The following is a 20707-nucleotide window of genomic DNA, read 5'->3' as shown; positions in this document are numbered from 1 at the left end:
AGCTAGAGCACAACACTTCGGAGGAAACCTCACAAAGCTTTTCAAACAAGAAGCTAAGAATACAGACATGGCAGCCAACCCTAATGAGAGAGGAGACGTAAGGAAGGTCCTATGTGACTTTACGGCACCCACTTCTGATTTTTATGGATGAAGCATCTCTATACCTACCATTGGTGTAAATAACTTTGAGTTGAAGCCTCAACTGGTCACTCTAGTTCAACAGAATTTCCAGTTACATGGACTTCCACGGGAAGATCCCAACAGATTCATATCTGATTTCTTGCAGATCTGTGATACTGTCAAGACTAATGGAGTAGATCCAAAAATTTACAAGCTTATGCTTTTCCCCTATACTATAAGGGACAGAGCTAGGTTATGGCTGGATTCTTAGCCTAAGAAAAGCCTAGACTCTTGGAAGAAGGTGGTTAATACATTTTTGAGCAAGTTCTTTCCAGTTCAAAAGCTGAGCAAGTTTAGGGTGGAAATTCAGACCTTCAGACAAAAAGAGGGTGAATCCCTCTATGAAGCATGGGAGAGGTTCAAGCAAATAATCAGAAAGTGCCATCCTAACATGATTTCAGACTGGACTAGGCTAGATATCTTCTATGATGACCTTTTTGAGATGTCCAAGATGGCATTGGACCACTCTGCTGGTGGTTCACTTTACTTGAAGAAAATGCCTGGAACTCATTGACATGGTTGCAAACAACCAATTCATGTACACTTCTGAGAGGAACCCTGTGAATAATGGGGTGGCTCAGAAGAGAGGGAGTCCTGGAGGTTGATACTCTGAATGCCATATTGGCTCAGAATAAGATCCTAAGTCAACAGGTCAACATGATCTCTCAGCATCTGACTGGATCATAAGCTGCGACTGACAGCACTCAAGAAGCCTCCTATGAAGGAGACGCCTATGATCCAGATCAACCCATGTTGGATGAGGTTAACTATTTGGGAAAGTCCTTAGGAAATCCCAACAATGAGCCTTATGAAAACACCTACAACTCATCATGGAGGAATCATCCAAACTTTTTATGGAAGGATCAACAGAAGCCTCAACAAGGCTTTAACAACAATCAAGGTGGAAGGAACCAGAACAGGTTCAATAATAGACCATTCCCACCTTCTCCGCAACAGATGGAGATGTCATAGTAGAGCCTCTCTGACTTATCTACTATAGTCTCTAATCTCTCTAAGACCACTCACAGTTTCATTAGTGAAACAAGATCCTCCATTAGGAATCTGGAGGTACAGATTGGTCAGCTGAGTAAAAGGATCCCTGAGACCCCATCTAACACTCTTCCAAGTAACAATGAAGTAAACCCAAGAGAAGAGTGTAAGGCCCTCAGCATAGGAGCTGAGGCCGAATCTGAATAGGAAGTTCTGGTATTGAATGCTAGCCAGGGAGTAGAGGCTGGGCGTTCAACGCCCTAGAGGGACAAGTCTTGGTGTTGAACGCCAGCCAGGGAGTAGAGGCTGGGCGTTCAACACCCAAAGAAGAGCAAGTTGTGGCGTTGAACGCCATAATGGGAGCAGCTGGGTGTTCAACGCCCACTAAGGACCCTTTTTGGAAGAATTAAAGGAAACCAGAACTCATGAGAAAACCATCGAGGTTCCCTTGAATACCTAGTTGCAGATAATAGACTCTGAAGAATATTCCTCCTCTGATGAGGAAGAGGAAACTAGGGAATAGCAAGTTGCTCAATACTTAGGAATTTTGATGAAGCTGAATGCCAAATTATTTGGCACAGAGTCATTGGGGGAAGAACCTCCAGTGCTCACCAAGGAGCTCGATGCCTTGGTTCAAAAGAAACTACCTCAAAAGCTGCCGAATCCCGGACGCTTCCTAATTCCCTGCACCATAGGGACAATTACCTTTGAGAAGGTTTTATGCGATCTAGGGTCAAGCATAAACCTCATGCCTCTCTTTGTAATGGTGAGGCTAGGAATTTTTGAGGTGTAAGCTACCAAGATCTCTTTAGAGATGGCAAACAAGTCACTGAAAAAGGTATATGTTCTGGTAGAGGATGTATTAGTAAAGGATGAGAACCTTTTACATCCTTGCAGATTTTATAATCTTAGATACTGGAGAGGACGAGGATGAATCTATCATCCTTGGAAGACCTTTTCTAGCCACTGCCAATGCCATAATTGATGTATCAAAAGGAGAGCTCGTTCTGCAGTTATGGGAAGATCACATCTTGTTCAAGATACCTAAACCTAACTCCCTCCCTAAAGGAGAGACAATTGTGTAACACTTAGTGTTCCAACCATCTCTCTCGATGCAGAGCTTGAAAGAGCTCCCAGACACCAAATCTAAGTTTGGTGTTGAAAAACCATCATCAAGCAATGAGAATAAAGATACTAAGAAAAAGATACCTAAGTGCTAGAGGGATGATGTGCAAAAAATCACGGATTAAGAATTTATAATGAACTGACGTTGCGAGTATAACTCTTAACCAATGAAGATTCCGTGTATCAATTTAGAAAGGGGTTGTCACAAAATTTAGAAATAAATACTAGAAGTAGAAATCCCATGTCGTCTCCCAACGAGTTTCTAAGAGAGTGCTATTTTACTGATTAGGGGTTTTCTCAGAAATTTGGAGTTTGGGGAACAGAGAATTTAGTAATGGTAAATTAAGGCAATGTGAACTAAGAAGATTTATATATTCAAAGTAAAAGCCTTGACCGGGGGTAGATTAATTGGAAGTTCTATCCTTGTTGGATTATCCCAAGTGGAATAGCAAGAAGTTGTTGTTTTCACTTAATTAACCCTTACTAAATAAAGAAAAGTCAAACGATTGAGCTAACTCTTATTCACAAATCCTAATCCTCTCCCTTGGGAAGGATTAGCGTTAGTGCCTAAAGAGTTAGCCAACAATTCCAATTTAACTAATCACTTGAGCATTCCAACTCAAGGGTCTCCTTTTAATCAACCCCCAAGTCAAGATGGGAGTCTATTCCATTGACATGAATACTACCTTCGCAAGCATATAAAGGGGATAAAAAGAAGACATGATAAATTGAATAATAACTAAGAATGGATTAAAAGTAAAAATAGTTCTTTGCATTAATAAATCCTAAAAATCATAACATACGTATCTGAACAGGGTAAATGGGCAATTAAAAAGAGTAAGAAATAAGCAAACAAATTGGAATAGCAACTTCAATGGAGGTAGTAACTCTTCTTAAAATCCAATTCAAAAGTATAGAACTCTAAGAACAATGAACGTGAAGAACCCTAGAGGAAGTAGTAAAATTCTCTCTAAGATTCAAAACTAAAACTAAAACTATCCGAATGAGAATGTGTGTTGAGTCTCTGCTTGTCCCCTGGCTCTAGTCTGTGTTTCTGGGCCGAAAATTGGGTCTAAACTCGGCCCAAAATTACCCCCAGCATTTTCTGCAGGTAGTGCATATCACACGTACGCGTCAGTCACACGTATGCGTCGCTGGTCATCTTCGCGATTCACGCATACGCGTCAGGCAAGCGCACGCGTCACTGCGCAAACTCCAATTCACATGCACGCATCAGGTACGCGCTGCGTCACTCCTCGCTGGCTATCTCCTTTAATTCTTGTGCTCCTTCCATTTATGCAAGCTTCCTCTCCATCCTCTAAACCATTTCTGCCCTATAAAGCCTGAAAACACTTAATGCACAGATCATGAAACAAAATTGGGAAGGAATTGTAAAATGATGTAAATTGTATGAATAAGTGTGAGAGTAGTGGATAAAATGTACTCAATTAAGCACAAGATGTACCACGAAATAGTGGTGTATCAAATCTCCCCACACTTAAACATTAGCATGTCCTCATGCTAAGCTCAAGGAGATCAAGGGAATAAATGGGGGAAAAGTAAGACTCATGAAATGCAACCTATATATGAATGCAACTATATGATGAAATGCCTATACCTACTTGGTTAAGGAAATGAACAAGTCCTCCAACACAAATAAAATTCATATTCCACTAACTCAAATCACACAATAAAAGATAAGTAAACTTGTGAGAAGATAGCTCATGAAAGCAGGAAACATAAAGTCAAGCATTGAACTCTCACTGGAAGTGTATATGCACTCTAATCACTCAAGTGTATAGGGTAATCCACTCCAGTCTCCTCTATTCATGCGTTCTAAAATTTTTTCTTCATCCAACCAATCAACAAATATTTAGTGCATACATGCAAATATCATGAGGTCTTTTTCAAGGTTGTAATGGGGCTTAGGTAAGGGTGAAGATACATGTATGGCCAAGTGAGCTAAAAATTGAATCCTTGATTAACCTAAGTTCTCACCTAATGCACACACATTTCCTATGCTTTTAAAATCATGCCTAACTACCCATAGTCTCACTTTTGTGTTTTTCACCTACTCATGTATTCAAATGTTCTTCTATTTTACCTCACATGCATTGATCTTTTTATTGAACTTAACATTGGGGTGCTTTCATTCCCCTAAATTTGGAAAATTTATTTTTTTTGAGATAAACATAACAATTCAATGCATATGGTTTTTCTGATTTCATATAAGTAGGCACCCAAATTTCCTATATTTAAATAAAGTGAAAACACAACACCTTCCTATTAACCCAGGTTCCCCACAATTTCCCACACTTAGTTGATACACAATCTCTATCTTAAGATTCAATTGGGGTAATTAATTATTTTTCCGCTTAAGGATAATGATGTGGTAATATATAGAACAAATGGGGATTAAAAGGGCTCAAAGTGATAAACAAGGGTCATTAGAATGGTAGGCTACTTGGGATTTTGAGCTAATAACAAATGATGGCCTCAATCACACATATGCATGAATACATCAAATAGTGGACATATAGAATGGAACAAACCATAGATTGCAATCATAGAGAAGAGAAAACACACAAGAATAAAAATAATGGTTAAACAATGTAACCATATAACTAAGCTCAAAATCTCACAGGTTGTGTGTTCTAGCTCTAACCATGTTCCAAATTACAATCTTCAAACAAGTTTAACATAGAATTTTAATTTGAATTAGTGGAATTTTTGAAGAATAGGGTCTTGAAAAGAAATTTATTATTTTTCAACCAAGTAGAACATGCATGTAAACACTTATTACTATGCAATCTATACTATCTAACACAGAAACCAAACTATTAGTGTTAAGAAAAAGCAATTACCTCCGGAAGTTAGGTACTGACCAACCTCTCCACACTTAAAGCTTGGCACCGTCCTCGGTGCCATCAGTCAGGAACAAAGGGGGGCTGGTAACAGCATCTCCACAGTCGGGGTTGTCATGGCTCCCGGTGCTGGTAGGTGAAATGAAGTCTGAAGTGTCTGGTTCTTTTTGAGGTGGGTGGTTGCCAACAATCAGCTCCTTGAGGTATGTAAATCGGTGCTTGTTATGGCGCACCATTCGCTTTGCTTGCCGGTCCTGCCGGTCCAACCTCTGAAGTATTTGAAGGAGCAGCTGATGAGTTGAAGGTGCTTGTGGTGTGGAAAGAGAGGGAATGTTGTTGGCTGGGTCTTCAGTCTGGCTTGCGATGACTACCGGGGGTCTGATGTACTTCCCGTTGGGGACATACTGATCATCCCACGGAAGCATGGCCTTGGTGTCCCCAGCTCTATCGGAGACTTCGGCTGCTGAGATGAGATTTGAAACCAAGACGGGAAAGGGTAGGTTGCCCGTAATCTGTACGTGTCCCATGGCTTGCCGAATGTGTCTGGGTAAGTTGAGAGGCTAATCTGTAAGAATGCACCAGATGAGAACAGCCATGTCTACAGTAAAGGAGGACTCGTAAGTGCTCAGAAAGACGTAGTGGGACATAATTTGTGCCCACACGTGAGCCTCCAAGGTAAGTGCTGAAGCCAATATGCCCTTAGGTCGGGATAGATGGTATCCATAGATCCATCTGCTGCCAGGTTGTGCTATAACTTTGAGGATGTCGTCCTAGTCAAATTGGTATGTCTGGCGCTTGAAAGAGGCATCTTGGTATGCATCTAATCCTTCTGGAGCGGGGAGAAGATCTAAAACTTGCTGAATGGCCCCTTCAGATATAGGGACTTGCTTCTGACAGACATAGATAGACTGTAGGTTTGGCATGTGAAATTGGAGTAGAATTCAACTACCCATAAAAGGTTGACTTCCTTGGCTGCCTCCGTAAGAATCCCCATTGTCGGCGCTCAATGCGGGACTCTACAAGATTAACAATGTTGGTAGGGAGGATGAGTAGGTGCTCATTGTTGTAATTTCGCCTAGCCAGGAAGGGGAACATCTGCTCACAATAGCAGTTAGTGAACCGCGCAGTGTCTTCTGCTGGAAAGGCTTTCTCGGTTTCGTCGACCTTGATAATCCTCTTGACCCGCTTTGTTGATGGCTTGACTGATGTTGAGGGTGGTTCCTCCACTGGTGCTCTTTTCGTTCCTTTTCTCGTCGGTAACTTGTTAGAGGCTTTCTCTTTACCCTTTCTGGTGGCCATCCTGAAAAGGGAGAAAAGAAAGAGACATGAAATCAAGTAGCTAGAATCGGGAGGAGGAAATATACAAGTGATAATCAAAGGGTTAGAGCAAGGAGGAGGAAGGTACAAGTGATAATCCATGCCAAGGTAAAGAAGAATTTCGTAAACACATGGTCGCGATTCCATGTAATTAGGACATCAATGAAAATATAGCATGAAAAATTAAGACAAGTATATACAAGATGTTTATTGGCATGCTGGCAAAGGCATGAGTAGCATAGATCAAGTATTAATTTCTTAATTTGATTATCAAATGTAACAAACTAACAACCACATTTGTATTGACAATTATATTCAATCAATAAAAAATAGCAAGGGTTTTATGAAAAATAGGCAGTAGAGTAGAAGAGCAGAGTAGCTAAGAATTCATAATGCCATATGAGTTTTTTACAAACACTTGGTGTGCATGTAAAATATGTTAGGGAAAGTATGAAATTCAAACATGCATGCAACCCAAAAATTAATATTAAACTCCCTAATACATCCACAAGCAAAAATATACAAGAAAATAATCACCCATTTAAATTTTTAACACCAATTAAAAGAATGCAAAAAAAAAAAGAAGAGATAAATAGTGAGAAGGAAAGAAAGAAGATAGAAAGAAAGAACCTTGAGAAGAAGATGAAAAGAGGGAGACAATGGAAGATGTGAGTGAGAAAGAAATAGGAGGAAAAGAGAAGAATTAGATAGAAAAGATAGAAGAAGAAAAAGGGAAAGAAAGAAGAAGATAGAAGGAAGAAGGAAGAAGAAAGAAATTAGGATTGGGGAGAGAGGGTTTGAAATCTGGGCGGCGTGCTGTTTCAATTGTGTGTCGCATGCAATGCGTACGCGTGGGTCGCGTAAAATCCAAGTGATGTGTAAGCGTCTAGCATGTGGACGCGTGATAGGGTTTGTGCGAATGGTGCGAGGGTAGCACTGCACATGCACAACTCTCTGTTCGTTTTGCGCATGGGGCCAAAATTGCATTCGACGCGTTCGCATGTAGCACGCGCACGCGTGGGTCGCCATGTAGTGAAAATGACGCGCACACGTCAGAGACACGTACGCGTGATAGAGATGGTACCCCCAGCACAGTTCCAGTCCTACATCAGCATAACTCTCTGGCCTAACACCCATTGACGCCGATTTCCTCATCCACGCGTGCGCGTGCTGGATGCGTACGCGTGGAGTGCCAAAATTGCAATTTACGCGTGCACGTCATGGATGCGTATGCGTGATCATGTTTGTGCGCAAGGCACACATCCTGTGCCACTCCCGCACAACTCTCTATTCAATCTTCTTATTTTGGCACTCACATACGACGCGTACGCGTCGTGGACGCTCGCGTGTCGGTGTATTTTTTGTTTTGTTTTTTTATGCAGAATGCAGTATGTAGCTAAGTATGCAGAAATTATGAATGGATACTGAGAGAAATAAAATAGAATAAAATAAAGCTAAGAATAAAAATGAAAGATTGTTCCATGGTGGGTTGTCTCCCACCTAGCACTTTTCTTTAACGTCCTTAAGCTGGACGGTCCACAAGCTTAGCCTGCTCCTATTGGTGGATCCTCCAAGAGGAAGATCTCTAGCTCTTTATTGTCCTTCATTTTCTCACCATGATACAACTTCAAGTGATGTCCATTGACCTTGATGAATTTGGAACTTGAAGGATAGCTCAGGTGGAAGACTCCGTATGGCTCTGCCTTTTCTACTCTATAGGGACATTCCCATCTTAATCTCAGCTTGCCTGGCATGAGCCTCAGCCTTGAGTTGTAAAGAAGAACCAACTCCCCAGGTCTAAATTCTAGTCTCTTGATATGCTTGTCATGCACAGCCCTCACCTTTTCTTTGTATAGTCGAGAGTTTTCATATGTTTCTAGGCGAAGGCATTCCAGTTCTTGTAGTTGCAGCTTCCTCTCAGCTCCTGCTCCAGCCAATCCCAGATTACATTCCCGTACCGCCCAGAAAACCTTGTGCTCCACCTCCACTGAGAGGTGGCAACCCTTTCCGTAGACTGGGTGAAAGGGGCTCATTCCAATCGGTGTCTTATATGCCGTTCGGTAAGCCCACAGTGCATCTCCAAGCCTGGAACTCCAGTCTTTTCGATGAGGCTTGACGACATTCTCCAGGATACGCTTTATCTCTCTGTTAGACACCTCAGCTTGTCCATTGGTCTGGGGGTGGTAGGCTGTTGCTACTTTGTGAACAATCCCATGTTTCTTAAGCAAACCTGCTAATTTCCTATTACAAAAGTGCGTTCCTTGATTGCTCACAATTGCTCGTGGTGTTCCAAAGCGGCAGATAATATTATTTCGAACAAAGGAAACAATAGTATTAGCATTATCAGTACAGGTAGAAATTGCTTCCACCCATTTAGAAACATAATCTACAGCTAACAACACATATAAGAAACCATGAGAGTTTGGAAATGGACCCATGAAGTCAATGCCCTAGACATCAAAAATTTCACAGAATAACACAGGTTATTGGGGCATCTTATCCCTCTTAGATATAGTTTTAAACCTCTGGCAAGGTAAACAAGATTCACAAAAAGCAGTAGCATTCTTAAACAGTGTGGGCCACCAGAATTTACAGTCTAATATTTTCCTAGCTGTTCTTTGAGGGCCAAAATGTCCACCACTCTCAGAAGAGTGGCATGCCTCTAAAATGGACTGGAATTCTGATTGAGGCACACACCTTCTAATTACCTGGTCAGCACCACATCTCCATAAATATGGGTCGTCCCATATATAATATTTGGACTCACTTTTAAGCTTGTCCTTTTGATGTTTAGTAAAATCAGGAGGGAAGGTATGGCTGACAAGGAAGTTAGCTATAAGTGCATACCAAGGAACTACTTCAGATATTGCGTGCAAGCTATCAAATGGAAAAGCATCATTGATAGGAGTGGAGTCATCCTTGATGTGCTCTAGGCGACTCAAGTGGTCTGCCACTAAATTCTGTGAACCATTCCTATCCTTAATTTCTAAATCAAATTCTTGCAGCAACAATATCCAATGTATGAGCATTGGTTTGGACTCTTTCTTAGCTAATAAAGATTTTAGAGCTGCATGGTCTTAGTACCAAGCAAGTAGGCTCGAAATTTATCCAGAGCAAAAACAATAGCCAGAAGCTCTTTTTCAGTGGTAGTGTAATTAGACTGAGCAGTGTCTAAGGTCTTAGATGCATAGGCAATAATGAAAGGGTCCTTACCATCGCGCTGAGCCAGCGCCGCTCCTACTGCATAATTAGAGGCGTCACACATTATCTCAAATGGTTGACTCCAGTCCGGCCCTCTCACAATGTGGGCTTGAATCAAGGCGGTCTTCAGCTCATCAAATGCCTTCTTGCAATCTGTACTCAGCTCAAACTTAACATCCTTCTGTAGCAGTCGGGATAAGGACACTGCTACCTTACTGAAGTCCTTGATAAAGCACCGGTAGAAACCTGCATGACCAAGAAACGAGCGGACTTCCCTCACAGAAGAGGGGTAAGGTAACCCAGAAATGACATATACCTTTGCTGGATCAACTGAAATACCAGTAGTAGAAACAACATGTCCTAGAACAATACCTTGTTGGACCATAAAATGACATTTTTCAAAATTTAATACAAGGTTTGAACTAACACACCTGTCTAATACTCTAGCTAAACTATCCAAGCAAAGGCTAAAAGAATCACCACGCATACTAAAGTCATCCATAAAAACCTCCATATAGCTCTCAAGAAGATCTAAGAAAATACTCATCATGCATCGTTGGAACATTGCTGATGCATTACATAAGTCAAAAGGCATCCTCTTATATGCATGCGTTCCAAAGGGATATATAAAAGTAGTTTTCTCCTGATCCTCAGGAGCTATATGAATATGAAAATAGCCAGTGTAACCATCTAAAAAATAGTAGTGTGATTTACCTGACAGGCGATCAAGCATCTGATCGATAAAGGGTAGGGGGTAATGATCCTTGTGGGTAGCTTGGTTGAGACGCCTGTAATCAATGCATGCTCTCCAGGCATTCTGCACTCTAGTTGTAATGAGTTCTCCATGCTCATTCTTCATTGTTGTGATTCCAGACTTCTTGGGCACCACTTGTACTGGACTGACCCATTCACTATCCGAGATTGGATAGATGATGTCAGCCTCCAGCAGCCTGGTTACTTTCTTCTTGACCACCTCTAGAATGGTGGGGTTCAGCCGCCTCTGAGGTTGACGGACAGGCATTGTTCCCTCTTCTAAAAATATCTGGTGCTCACAGACTTGAGGGCTGATGCCTACTATATCCGCCAAGCTCCACCCAATGGCCTTCTTGTGTCTTCTTAGCACACTAAGCAGCTACTCCTCCTGTTGGGAAGTGAGTTCCCTTGCAATGATAACTGGGAGCTTCTAATTATCCTCAAGGTAAGGGGTGGAAGGGGCTTCAACTCTATTTTCTGCTCATAGAGAGGCTCTTGATCATCTGGAGCCAATTGTGGTGGCAATGTATCTTCAGTAAGCTCAGGGGTTGTCCCCACACTTGACTCTTGCTCTATAAGCGTCTCTTTTACCTCTGCTTGGTGAATTTTAGCCACAGTCTCATCAATAATATCACACTGGAAGATGGAGTGATCTTCCGGTAGGTGCTTCATAGCTTCATCCAGATTGAAGCTCACTGTTCTGTCCTCTATCTCAAAAGAGTAGATTCCTGAGAAGGCATCCAGTTTGAACCTTGAAGTCTTCAGAAATGGCCTTCCAAGTAGGATGGATGATGGTCTTCTTGATTCATTAGGGGCATCTCCAAAATGTAAAAGTGAATAGGGAATGTGAGCCCCTTAATGCTCACCAGGATGTCCTCAGCAATCTCAGCCATTGAGATAATGTTCTTATCTGCCAAAACAAAACGTGCTGCTGACCTTTTTAAGGGAGGGAGCCTCAAAGAATCATATACAGATAATGGCATAATACTCACACATGCGCCTAAATTACACATGCATTCAAAAAATTGTACACAATTAATAACACAAGTAACCATGCACGGACCCAGATCCCCACATTTTTCCGGTATGGCACCCACTAAAGCAGAAATAGAGCTACCTAGAGGAATAGTTTCTAAGTCATTTATTTTATCTTTATGCATACACAAATCTTTTAGAAACTTAGCATATTTAGGTACTTACTGAATGTCATCAAAAAGGGGAATTGTTACCTCAACCTTTTTGAATATTTCTACCATTTTGGGGTCTAGCTCCATCTGTTTTATGGGCTTCCTAGTAAGGTATGGAAATAGAATAGGAATGGCGCCATCTGTAGTGTCTGTGCCTCTTGGTGCTTCATCCCTTGATGGGGCTGCTTCTTCTCCAACTGCTCCTTGTACTGCATCCTCTTCTTCCACATCTTCAACCTCTACAGTGCTTTCAACTGGATTGTCTTCTTTTGAGCTTGGCTCTGCATGACTCCTCTCTGGCAGTGTAGTCCCTGACCTCAAAGTAATGACATTGATTCCTCCTTTGGGGTTGGGTAAAGGTTGAGAAGGAAGTGCACTGGAGCTTGCAGGTTGATTGTTGGAGGTATCTGATGACCCAATCTGGGAGACGAGAGCTTGTATAGCAGAGGTTAGACCAGTGAGTGTACTCTCCATGGTCGTTTGTCTTTGTCTCATTTTTGTTTGTCTTTGTGCAAGAGAGTGAAGCAACTCATCATTGGGAGAAGAAGGCGGACCTTGCTGTTGGTAATTTTGAGACCCCTTGTTTTACCTTTGGTGCGGTGCTCGGTAAGGCTGGTTTTGGTTCTGCTGAGACCGATTCTGCTGATTATTGTTATTGTTCCACCTCTGATTTCTACCATTATCTCTACCTCCTTGGTTGTAGTTGTCCCTCCAACTTTGGTTAGAGTTACCTCTCCACCCTTGGTTGGAGTTATCTTGCCAACCTTGATTGTAGTTTCCACTTTGGTTGTAATTACCGTTTTGCTGATAATATCCTTGATTTGGGCGGTCATAGAAGTTATGAGTGGCTGCCAAGGTGTTATCTTCCTGTTGGAGTTTCGGACATTCATCAGTGTAATGAGTATTGCATGCACATATTTCGTAAACTCTCTAAGGGGCCAACTGTTGATACTGTTGTTGTGGGGGAGGTTGAGGTTGTTGTTGACTCAGGTGTATCTGCTTCGGTAAGTTGGTCATCTCATATAGTGATTATGTGTGAGCACTATTCTCACGCCTAGAGGAAACCTCTACAACAGCCTTGGGATGGTTGTTCCTGTGCCTAGCGTTCCGACTAGATTCAGCCAGGTCAGCGATCAGTCGCCATGCTTCATCCGTGGTCTTGTACTTTTTCAGAGAACCATTACTCGCACCATCTAATGTAGTCTTGTTCTGAGGCTTCATGCCCAGTGTGAAGTAGCTAATCAATACCAACTTGTCAATCATGTGGTGGGGACAAGCGTTTAGGAGGTTCTTGAAGCGCTCTCAATACTCGTACATAGTCTCATTGTCACCTTGAATAATGTAGGAAATTTCTTTCCTCAGTCTATCAGTCACTTCAGCTGGAAAGTATTTTTCTAAGAATTCTCTCCTGAGCGTATCCTAGTTAGTAATAACTGCTTCAGTTTTAGTGTAGTACCACTCCCTCGCTTTTCCCTCAAGAGAAAATGGAAGGCGGATAGCAGAATAGTAGTCTCATCTGCACCATGACGCCTAATAGTAGAACAGGCTGTCTGAAAATCTCTAAGGTGAATGAAAGGCTCTTGAGCAGCCAAGCCATGAAACTTGGGCAATAGATTGAGTAGCCCAGTTTTCAGTTTAACATCAGCACCCAGATTTGGGTGATGCACTTGAAACAATGGCAGTGTAAAGTCCGGAGCTCCTGCTTCCTGGAGAGTAATCCTCCTGGGAGCCGCCATGTCATCTGTGCGTAAATCAACAGAGTTAGTAGAAGAGGAGCTTGTTTCTCCCTTAAATGACGCTTCAGATTCATCCTCAGATAAGACCGGCGAATTGATAGTAACCATTTCACCGCCCTCAGAGGCTAACTGACGCCGAGCTCGCCTTATACGTGAAAGAGTTCTTTCAATTTCTGGATCAAACGCGGCTAAGCTCGGATTAGGTAGTGAACGCATCATTCAATGAAAGAAACATACAACTCATGGTAATAAAAGTAAAAATAAAATATGCAGATATGTAAATAAAAATATTTACACTAATCAATAACTTAGCACACTGTTGTACTCCCCGGCAACGGCGCCAAAAATTGACGTGCGGAAAATCACCGATTAAGAATTTATAATGAACTGATGTTGCAAGTATAGCTTTTAACCAATGAAGATTCCGCATATCAATTTAGAAAGGGGTTGTCACAAAATTTAGAAATAAATACTGGGAGTAGAAATCCCAGGTCGTCTCCCAACGAGTTGCTAAGAGAGTGCTATTTTACTGATTAGGAGTTTTCTAAAAAATTTGGAGTTTGGGGAATAGAGAATTTAGTAATGGTAAATTAAGGCAATGTGAATTAAGACGATTTATATATTCAAAGTAAAAGCCTTGAGCGGGGGTAGATTAATTGGAAGTTATATCCTTGTTGGATTATCTGAAGTGGAATAGCAAGAGGTTGTTGTTTTCACTTAGCTAACCCTTACTAAATAAAGGAAAGTCAAATGATTGAGCTAACTCTTATTCACAAATCCTAATCCTCTCCCTTGGGAAGAATTAGCATTAGTGCCTAGAGAGTGTGACAACAACTTTCAATTTAACTAATCACTTGAGCATTCCAACTCAAGGGTCTCCTTTTAATCAACCCCTAAGTCAGGATGGGAGTCTACTCCATTGACATGAATACTATCTTCACAAGCATATAAAGGGGATAAGAAGAAAACATGATAAATTGAATAATAACTAAGAATGGATTAAAAGTAAAAATAGTTCTTTACATTAATAAATTCCAAAAATCATAAACATACGTATCTGAATAGGGTAAATAGGCAATTAAAAAGAGTAAGGAATAAGGAAACAAACTGGAATAGCAACTTCAACGGAGGTAGTAACTCTTCTCAATATCTTATTCAAAAGTATAGAACTCTAAGAACTATGAATGTGAAGAACCCTAGAGGAAGTAGTAAAATTCTCTCTAAGATTCAAAACTAAAACTAAAACTATCCAAATGAGAATGTGTGTTGAGTCTTTGCTTGTACCCTGGCTCTAGTCTGTGTTGTTGGACTAAAAACTGGGTCCAAACTCGGCCCAAAATTGCCTCCAGCATTTTCTGCGATTTCTGCAGGTAGCGCATATCACACGTACGCGTCAGTCACGCGTACGTGTCGCTGGTCATGTTCGCGAGTCACGCGTACGCGTCAGGCACGCGCACGCGTTGCTGTGCAAACTCCAATTCACGCGCACGCATCAAGTACGCGCACGCATCACTCCTCCCTGGCTATCTTCTTTAATTCTTGTGCTCTTTCCATTTATCAAGCTTCCTCTCCATCCTCTAAGCCATTTCTACCCTATAGAGCCTAAAAACACTTAACGCACAGATCAGGACATCGAATGGTACAAAGGGAATTAAAAATATATAATATAAAGGCTTTGGAAGCAAGTTTTCAATCATGGAACAAAATTGGGAAGGAATTGTAAAATGATGCAAATTGTATGAATAAGTGTGAGAATAGTGGATAAAATCCACTCAATTAAGCACAAGATGTACCACGAAATAGTGGTGTATCAAGGGATAAGAAAATCCCCACCGAAGGCCTCTCACCTGGCATGAGAGTTTTCTTTACAGATAGCCTAGTCATTTCGCATACTATGAATAAGATCCTGTTTCTAGAATACGTGGAGCTCATCGATGAGAGCACAGGGAAGAAGTTCACTGTAAGGGGCGAAATTCTGAGCCCCTATCCATTCTCGTAAAGGGTCTAACCGTCAAGCTAGTGACGTTAAAGAAGCGCTTGTTGGGAGGTAACCCAACCATAACTAGAGTATTTCTGTTTCTTTTAAGTTTATTTATCTAATATTAGATTATTCTCATAATTGTATCTTTAAGTTTGTGATCATGTGCATAGAATAGAGACAGAGACATTCCGAGATGGAAATAGAATACCTTGGAGTATACCCCTTGCTAGCGTTGAACACCAGACAGGGAGGCAAGAGGGGCGTTCAATGCCCCGCATGGATAAGAAAGCTAGCATTGAACGCCACACAGAGAGAAGTGTGGGCGCTCAACGCCCATGAGGGAGTAGCTTTGCTAGCATTGAACACCAAGGAAGGAAACCCTAAATGGGCGTTCAATGCCCTACAAAGATCAGAGACCTGGCATTGAACACTAGGAAAGGAGACCCTCAAGGGCGTCCAACGCCTTACTTGGAGCATAAAGCTGGCATTCAAGGAGCAGAGGCTTGGCGTTCAACGCCCACAAGGGAGCAGGAAATTCGAATTTCCTAGCCTTTCAGGATCAGTGGGTCCCATTAAGTCTCCACCTACTCCAACTTAATCCCACCAACCACACCCACTTTAAATTCAAACTTTGCCACCTATTTTTCCTCCTCATGACTGAAACCTTAACCCACCCCTATATATAACCCATCATACAACACTTCAAACCCACACCTCATACACAATAACCCCCACTTGGCTGAGCCCCTCTCTCTATCTCTACTATTATCTTCTTCTTTTAATCTCTTCTTCTCTTTTGTTCATATTTGCTTGAGGACGAGCAAAGTTCTTAAGTTTGGTGTTGCAAAAGCTTTGCTTTTTGACTTCTACCATTCCTAAGTATGGCACCAAAGTCTGGTGAAACCTCAAGAAAGAGGAAAGGAAAGGCCATTGCCTCCGCCTCCGAAGCTTAGGAGATGAGGAGATTCTTCATCAAGGCTCATCAAGACAACTTCTATAAAGTAGTGGCAAAGAAAAGGGTGATCCCCGAGGTCCCTTTTAGGCTAAAAAAGAATGAGTACCCGGAGATCCAACAAGAAATTCGGAGAAGAGGTTGTGAAGTTTTGACAAATCCTATCCCGAAAGTTGGAATCTTAATGGTGCAAGAGTTTTATGCCAATGCTTGTGTTCCAGGGGTTACCTGAAACTGTAGGTCGATCTCGGATGAGATCTTCTGTGCTGGTCGGAGCTTTTGTGTCTGACTTGATGATGGTGGCTGGAGCTGCCGTGTCCGACTTATTGGACTTGGTGATGGTGCTGATCCTTCGTCCCCGGAGGGTGGGGAATACCTGCAAGGGACTCCGATGCTTAAGTTAGCAAGGGTATTAAGCAGGTATTGAGTAGAATCAGAGTATGAGTTATACCTAGGTGCTCCAGTGTATTTATAAATGGTGAGACGTGACCTTCTGTGGATAAGATAAGTTAGTTATCTTATCTTATCTTTATCCTTATCTTCAAGTGAGGTCATCTTATCTTCAAGGGAACCACCCTTCTCTCTGTAGGCTTGGGCTGCCTTAGGATTTGGGGCGTGTTCCTCTATTTGGGCCTTTCTTTCGGCTTTCCTGGTGACTTGGTCGAGCTCTTTGGGAAGAGGTCGGGTTGTCCTAACCTGAAGAGGTCGGTCGCTTTGTCTGTCGAACATCCCGGGTTAGACAGCTCGACCCAGGGTATGAACAGTGCCCCTGCTTGAGCTCGGACTTCTTTGAGGTCGAGTCTTTGACTTCAGTCCTTCTTTGGTGAAGCTAAACTCAAGCATTTTGTCGATTCTTTTGTAGCAGCTTTTGAATGTAGAATGTTTTCCTCTAAAAGCGCGCGTTTTTATATCAGTGCTTTTTGGGAACGCGAGAGGGTTTTAATATCTGCATTTAATTGGTATTAATTGCCCCGTTTTCTCTTGGTCTTTTTCTCAATCAAAAAATGGTTTCTCTTCTTCACTCCTTCTTTGTAACTTCTCCCTTTACTCTCTCATTTTCTGTTTCTTTCGTAGTTTCTTCCATCTGTTCTGTCGCTGCTTTCTGTGGAAGAGGGGTGACTTCTAGGTTTTTCCTCCGCAGTTTTCCACTTTCGAGGGGTGGCTTTGTGGCTTCTTTTCTTTTGGCTTTCGAGGTTTTCTTCTACCTTTTTCCAGGTTTGTTTTTTCTTTCTTCTGTTTCCTTATATGTGGGAAGTTTGCATTTTGTTTAGAGGAAGTTTGGGTCTTTCTGCTTTTATCATGCCCGATTGTTGCATGCTCTGGAATTTCTTCGTTTATGGTTCGAATCATTTTTCTTGTTGCTTGAATCTTTTTCTTTATGTTGTCGTCGTTTCTGCTTGTGCCTTCGCTGATGATTTTTTGCTTGATTCCGGAAAATTTTGCGTCTTTGGTGTTTTTCTGTTTGGCATTTTTGGTGTTTTTGACAATGAACTGTAGAAGGGTGGCGACTTTGCATTTTTACTTCCTTTGTATCCTTTGAGACTTTATTTTCTTTTTGATGAGTGTCAGGACGTGAGCTGTAGAGATTTCCTAAAAAACCTTGCTTTGTTACTGCCTCCAAGGGATGCCCCAAGACTTTTGGCTTGAGTCTTGGGGTTTTCCTTTTCTGTTTGTCCGTCCATCGAGTTGTTTTGCCCCTCATCTGAGATTTTTTTAAAGTAATCCGCTCTTCTTTTCTTTTTGTAGGATTTTAGTTGGCCTCATGTCTTCCTGAAATAACGTTGTAGAGATGCCTTCCCAGGTCCCTGAGGGCATGGCCAATTGGGTGGACTCGACGGTTCTTATGTGTGTCTCTCTGGTTGATTCTGAGTTTTGTGCGTAGCTTAGGCAGTTCCATAGTGTCTGTAGTAATCCTGGTGATAAGAAGAACTATGAACTTATCCCTCCCTCTTCTGACGAGAGAGTCTGCTTCTCTACTCGGGTTGTTGACGATCGCCCTTTCTTCTATGTTTATGACTTTTTCTTTGGTCAGCTGGGTATCACCCTTCCCTTCATTAAATTTGAGATCGACCTATTATGGTCCTGTAATGTCGCCCCCTCTCAACTTCACCCTAATTCCTAGGGTTTCATAAAGATTTTTCAATTGTTGTGCAATGGTTTTGGTATCCCTGCTTCCCAATCTCTCTTTTTCAATTGTTGTGCAATTGTTGGGTCTCCTTTCGCTCTACCCAAGGAAAGAAGGTTTTTTCCATGTTTGACGAGTCATTTCGTGATTTTAAAAACTACTTTTTCAAGGTTCGAGCTGTTGAAGGAGCTCGGCCCTTCTTTCTGGATGAAAATGATGAGCCTGCTTTTCCCTTGGAATGGAAAAAAGATGTGAGGGTGTCCCGATATACGTGGGAAATGTTGGATGAGGCTGAGCGAGCCTTTGTGACTGTCTTGGAAGAACACTGGGGTCAACCTCCCCATCTCGACACAAAGAAATTTCTAACCAATCCCTCTCTTCTTCAAATTGAGTTGGGTATTTTGTGTTTCCTTTTTTATCTGTTTTATATTACTCGTAACTGTCTTTTCCAACTTGTAGCTTAATTTCTATTTTATTTGTAGAGGCGATGAAGAATAATGAATCCATGAAAGCTTTTAATAGAGCGCAGAGGGCGACTGCTGTCAAAAATATCTCGGCCAAGGCGGCTGGGGAAGGATCCTCCCAAGTGCATGTGAAGCCGTCTGTGCCGAGTTCCCCTGGGGTGAAGAAGGTGATCCCTACTCCCCGAGTTCGTCTGGTGGATCCTCACCCTACTTCTGCTGCTCCTTCTGTTGCTCCTCCCAATAAAAAACAAAAAACAGCTGAGCGTTTCGACCTCAACGCTCCCAATTTTAATGCCATTGAATTTGTGGATCAGCAAATCAGTCCCTATGGTACCCTCTCAATGGACGATGTGTCCATCCTCCATCATTTGGAATTTATGGCCCGAAATCACGTACAGATGGCGTATATGGCGGCTGCTATATACCGGACTGCTCAGAATTTCCTCTCCATGCTACTAAAGCATTTATGGAGGAGGCAAAGCAGGAGTTTGGCCGGATGAAGGGGCTGAAGGAGGAACTTGAATTAAAGGTGACCAAGTTGGAGAAGGATCTAGAGAATGAGAAGGCGAGTTCCCTTTCACTGGCAGCTTCTTTGAGGTTGGCCGAGGACACAGCCCTGATGCATAAGGAGAGTTACGTTACGACTTATCGGGAGGTAATGCATCTGAGGGGGGAGTTGGACAATGCATGGGAAGATTATTCTGAGCTCAAAGGTCATCTTGTTGGCAGCGTGACTGCTGCTTACGAGAACTTGAAGGAGCAAGTTCGGGTCATTGCTCCCGAGGCCGATCTCGCCCTTGTCAGCCTGGACAACGTTGTCAGGGATGGCAAGATTGTCCCTGATGACGAGGGTGATAATGATGCTGATCCCCCCTGTGTCCTCTGCCAAAGTTTCAACCTCTTCTGCTCCTCCGGTTGCACCTGATTCGGATTGTCAGGTTCTAAACCGGGAGGATGGAACTATAGATGCTGTGCCTATTCAGACTCGCCCTCCTTCTCCTTGTCCTGATGCTGCCAAGAAGGCTCCTGATGCTTGCTGATCTCTTTCCAGATATTTATGTAGTTGGCTCGGCTTGTGGGCTCTCTAAAACTTTGTTTATTTTGCTGACGGTTTCTAGTTGCTTGTTTTAGCAACTTTTATTTTGAAAAACAAAGAGTAGCTCGCTATCTTTGGTAGGTGTTGATGGCCGCCGAGGCTTTTATAACTTTGTAGATTATATCAAGGTTTTTGACTTGTTTTCTCTTCTGCTTTCTGAGAATGCTGGAACCTTGCAGCTCGACTTCTTGGGATTGCTTTGTGCGTTTTGTTTATGGCTTGGATCCTTTGAGTTTGTGTCTATGTGGGTCCGACTTGTTTCTCGGTTTTCTCGCTTTCGTACGTATTTTTGGCGCTTCGTAACCGATTCTTTTGCGTTGGTCCCCCTCTAAGTTATTTCTGTAATCCTTTTTCTAGGAACTTTATTAGGTTTCCTTTGGGGATTACTTTATAACTTGTAGGAGATTGACTTCGTTAGGTTGATCTCTTTCTAAGTTATTTTTTGTAATCCTCTTTTTTGGACCTTTGTCAGGTCTCTTTCAGGGATTACTTTTATAACTTTGTTTTGTAGGAAACCGACTTCGTTAAGTCGATCCCTTTCTAAGTTATTTTTGTAATCCTCTTTCTTGGACCTTTGTCAAGTCTCTTTCAGGGATTACTGTTATAACTTCGTTTTGTAGGAAATCGACTTCGTTAGGTCGTTCTCTTTCTAAGTTATTTTTGTAATCCTCTTTCTTGGACCTTTGTCAGGTCTCTTTCAGGGATTACTTTTATAACTTCGTTTTGTAGGAAACCG

The 20707-nt window shown here is 42.0% G+C and overlaps 1 non-coding gene across 1 annotated transcript; it reads right to left on the bottom strand.

Moving 5' to 3' along the window:
* Positions 1-469: 469 nt before the first annotated feature.
* Positions 470-573, bottom strand: LOC127740830 (small nucleolar RNA R71). The gene has a single exon (XR_008001686.1). It is a non-coding gene; the product is annotated as a small nucleolar RNA R71 (small nucleolar RNA).
* Positions 574-20707: the final 20134 nt, after the last annotated feature.

This window comes from Arachis duranensis, chromosome 7, assembly GCF_000817695.3.
Source record: "Arachis duranensis cultivar V14167 chromosome 7, aradu.V14167.gnm2.J7QH, whole genome shotgun sequence".
Lineage (NCBI taxonomy): Eukaryota > Viridiplantae > Streptophyta > Magnoliopsida > Fabales > Fabaceae > Arachis > Arachis duranensis.
The sequence above is the reverse complement of the archived record's forward strand: the minus strand, read 5'-3'. Positions and strand labels throughout refer to the sequence as shown.